This window comes from Ovis aries, chromosome 21, assembly GCF_016772045.2.
Source record: "Ovis aries strain OAR_USU_Benz2616 breed Rambouillet chromosome 21, ARS-UI_Ramb_v3.0, whole genome shotgun sequence".
Classification (NCBI taxonomy): Eukaryota; Metazoa; Chordata; class Mammalia; order Artiodactyla; family Bovidae; genus Ovis; species Ovis aries.
Genome location: NC_056074.1, coordinates 12614534 through 12619148, shown reverse-complemented (window position 1 = coordinate 12619148; position 4615 = coordinate 12614534). Strand labels below are relative to the sequence as shown.

Sequence of the window (4615 nt, the reverse complement as noted above, 5' to 3'; positions counted from 1 at the left end):
CAACTGGAATTCCATCATCTCCACTAGCTTTGTTCATAGTGATGCTTCCTAAGGCCCACTTGAGTTTGCACACCAGGATGTCTGGCTCTAGGTGAGTGATCATACCATGGTGGCTATCTGGACCATTAAGATCTTTTTTGTACAGTTCTTCTGTGTATTCTTGCCACCTCTTCTTAATATCTCCTGCTTCTGTTAGGTCCATACTGTTTCTGTCCTTTATTGTGCCCATCTTTGCATGAAATGTTCCCTTGGTATCTCTAAACTTAATCAAGAGTTCTTTTAAAATGGAAATACAAAAAAAACTCAAATAGCCTAAGCAATCTTGAGAAAGAAGAATGGAACTGGAGGAACCAACTTGCCTGACTTCAGGCTCTACTACAAAGCCACAGTCATCAAGACAGTATGGTACTGGTACAAAGACAGAAATATAGATCAATGGAACAAAATAGAAAGCCCAGAGATAAATCCACACACCTATGGACACCTTATCTTCAACAAAGGAGGCAAAAATATACAATGGAGTAAAGACAATCTCTTTAACAAGTGGTGCTGGGAAAACTGGTCAACCACTGGTAAAAGAATGAAACTAGAACACTTTCTAACACCATACACAAAAACAAACTCAAAATGGTTTAAAGACCTAAACGTAAGACCAGAAACTATAAAACTCCTAGAGGAGAACATAGGCAAAGCACTTTCCGACATAAATCACAGCAGGATTCTCTATGATCCACCTCCCAGAATACCAGAAATAAAAGCAAAAATAAACAAATGGAATCTAATTAAAATTAAAAGCTTCCGCACAACAAAGGAAACTATAAGTGCGGTGAAAAGACAGCCTTCTGAATGGGAGAAAATATAGCAAATGAAGCAACTGACAACTAAACTCAAAAATATACAAGCAACTTATGCAGCTCAATTCCAGAAAAATAAACAACCCAATCAAAAACTGGGCCAAAGAACTAAATAGACATTTCTCCAAAGAAGACATACGGATGGCTAACAAACACATGAAAAGATGCTCAACATCACCCATTATCAGAGAAATGCAAATCAAAACCACAATGAGGTACCATTTCATTCCAGTCAGAATGGCTGTGATCCAAAAGTCTACAAGCAATAAATGCTGGAGAGGGTGTGGAGAAAAGGGAACCCTCTTACACTGTTGGTGGGAATGCAAACTAGTACAGCCACTATGGAGAACAGTGTGGAGATTCCTTTAAAAACTGCAAATAGAACTGCCATATGACTCAGCAATCCCACTGCTGGGCATACATACTAAGGAAACCAGAATTGAAAGAGACACATGTACCCCAATGTTCATCGCAGCACTGTTTATAATAGCCAGGACATGGAAACAACCTAGATGTCCATCAGCAGATGAATGGATAAGAAAGCTGTGGTACATATACACAATGGAGTATTACTCAGCCATTAAAGAGAATACATTTGAATCAGTTCTAATGAGGTGGATGAAACTGGAGCCGATTATACGGAGTGAAGTAAGCCAGAAAGAAAAACACCAATACAGTATGCTAACACATAAATATGGAATTTAGAAAGATGGTAATGATAACCCTGTATGCGAGACAGCAAAAGAGACACAGATGTATAGAACAGACTTTTGGACTCTGAGGGAGAGGGAGAGGGTGGGATGATTGGGAGAATGGCACTGAAACATGTATACTATCGTAAGAAATGAATCGCCAGTCTATGTTCGATACAGGATACAGGATGCTTGGGGCTGGTGCACGGGGATGATCCAGAGAGATGATATGGGGTGGGAGGTGGGGGAGCGGTTCAGGACTGGGAACTCATGTACACCCGTGGCAGATTCATGTCAATGTATAGCAAAACCAATACAGTATTGTAAAGTAAAATAAAGTAAAAATAAAAATTAAAAAAAAAGCTAGTTGTCATCTCCATCTCTTAGTAGTTCATTTGAAATGTGAGAATAGTAATATCAACTCCAAATAATTGTCATGGGATTTAAATGAGATAATTCATGCAAAGTGTCTGGCTCACAGACCTGCTCCTAATAAATGCTCAACAAACGTAAATGTGCTTTGTCTCTTACACTTTTCCCTTTGTGTTTTTGTCACTAAATGACACCAGACAAGTCACCTAAATAATGTTATTATTATTATTTTAAATTTGCACTATGGATTTTTTTTCTCCTAATTTCAACTTTTCTCCATTATCTGATCCACTCTCAAATGATAAGAATGTTGTTTTTCTTTTTGGTCAGCAGCTTGGGGCTGAATTTGTATCAGAAATGAAAAATATCTCCAAGTAAATTCAATTTGTAAATATTTACTTGTCTATTTAAACTGTGTTCTTCAATTTAGTGAACCAAATGGTAAAATTTTATGAGCAAACCAAGTTATGCGTAGCACTTATTTTTAAAATAGCACAAACCTGAGAAAAATCAGTGTTCATTTTTTATTCATTCCTGTCTTCATTTCCTTCATTGCAGCATCTCCCAGTTTCTCAGTTTCAGAATTTGAAGATTTTTTTTTTTTTCCTAAAGTTATCCTAGGGAAGCCGAGTGGGAGTGGCGCGGAGCTGCAGCGGATCCAGAAAAACCGAGTGGCGGCAAGCAGAGTCCGCAAGCTAATATTTTTTAAATGACCACACCAAACAAGACACCTCCTGGTGCTGACCCTAAGCAGTTGGAAAGGACTGGAACAGTACAGGAAATTGGGTCACAAGCTGTTTGATCACTCTCATCTTGTAAACCAAGATTTGGAGTGGATCAGTTAGGAGATGATAATCTAGAAACTTACTGGCAATCAGATGGATCCCAGCCTCATTTAGTGAACATACAATTCAGAAGAAAAACAACAGTGAAGGCATTATGTATTTATGTGGATTACAAATCTGATGAAAGCTACACTCCAAGCAAGATCTCAGTCAGAGTAGGAAATAATTTTCACAACCTTCAGGAAATTCGGCAACTTGAATTGGTGGAACCAATTGGTTGGATTCACGTTCCCTTAACTGATAATCATAAGAAGCCAACTCGCACTTTCATACAGATTGCTGTTCTAGCCAATCACCAAAATGGAAGAAATACCCACATGGGACAGATTAAAATATACACACCAGTGGAAGAGAGCTCCATTGGTAAATTTCCTAGATGTACAACTATTGATTTCATGATGTGTTGCTCAATAAGGTGACCTAAGAACAAAAGTCATTAAACATCTTATCAGTTAAAAAAAATAAATAAAATAAATAAAGTTATCCTAAAAAGTCTATGACTTCCTTCTCATGAAGGAAGCTTTATTCTGAAGGAAATGTTAATTCATATAATCATTCATTCATTCACTTGATGGGTATTTGTTAGATGCTTATTACATGCCAGGCACTGCCTGAATTGAAAAGGATACAGTATTTAATAAATCAGATTCAGTACCTAGACTTTCAGAGCTTATATATTATAGAGACAGACATATATGAATATGTAACAAATATAAACCAACAGACAATGAGTGAGAAAACTTTGGGAACTAAGGGAATAGAGAAAAGGGACCTGTCCTTTGGGCCAGGGAAATAATTCCTAAAGTTGTAATATTTAAAGCAAGATTGTTGTTGACCTAAAAAAACAAGCGTAACTTAAAAGTTGAGAGTCATACTTCATTCAGCAGAAAAAACTGAGGACTTCAGCCTGGGACTCAGCATCTCAGGATACATGGGGGTGGCAGCTCCCATGGCTGATGGCTGCAACATGCTTTGTTTACTTATGTGGCAGGTGGCATTTTTAGTTCACACTATCACAAGAAGTAGGAGTTGGGGAGACAGATATTATCCCAAACCACATCCAGAGCTCCATACTCTATTGTTGTACTTTTAAAAATAAAATGAAACTGGGATTTCCTTGATGGAACAGTGGGTAAGAATCTGCCTGCCAATGCAGGGGACACAGGTTTGATCCCTGGGCTGGGAGGATGGCACGTGCAGCAGAGGCCGGCCTGCTCCAGGGCCCAAGGCCACAACTAGCAAGTGCTTTTGCCTCAACAACTGAAACCCACATGCCCTAGAGCCTGGGAGCCACAACTACTGAGCCTACTTGCTGCAACTACTAAAGCCCGGGAGGCTGGAGCATGCACTCTGTACCAAGGAAAGTCACCACAATGAGAAGCCTGTGCACCACAGTGAAGGGTCGCCCCGGCTCTCTGCAGCTAGAGAAAGCCGGTGCACAGCAACAAAGACCCAGGGTAACCAAAAATAAGCAAGTAAGTTATAAAAAATAAAATGAAATCGGGTGTTCTGGGAAATCACTTTTGGCCTTGACAAATCAATGAGGATCAAGTGGATGTGGAACATTCATAGTCAATGAATTTCTCAAAAAGCACCTGGATGAAGCTCTCTTTGACTAGCATCTTGCAGAAGTTATGTTCCCAATCTTTTCCAAAAGAAATGGATCATCTTTGAATACTAAGTAAATACTACAGTATTCTCAAAAGGGATATAAAAAAAAGCTTTCAGTGACCTGTTAATATCACTCTTTTAATGGAATTCCAAGCATTACTCAGTTTTTTTATGAAGTGAATTAATTCAAAGAGACATTCCACATTTAAGGGGAAAAAAAAATCCTCTGTGAGTCATTCTC

General features: G+C 38.7%; 1 pseudogene; it reads left to right on the top strand.

Annotated features, from left to right (window-relative positions):
• The first annotated feature begins 2540 nt into the window (after positions 1-2540).
• On the top strand, positions 2541-3210 carry LOC114110039 (anaphase-promoting complex subunit 10-like; annotated as a pseudogene).
• Positions 3211-4615: the final 1405 nt, after the last annotated feature.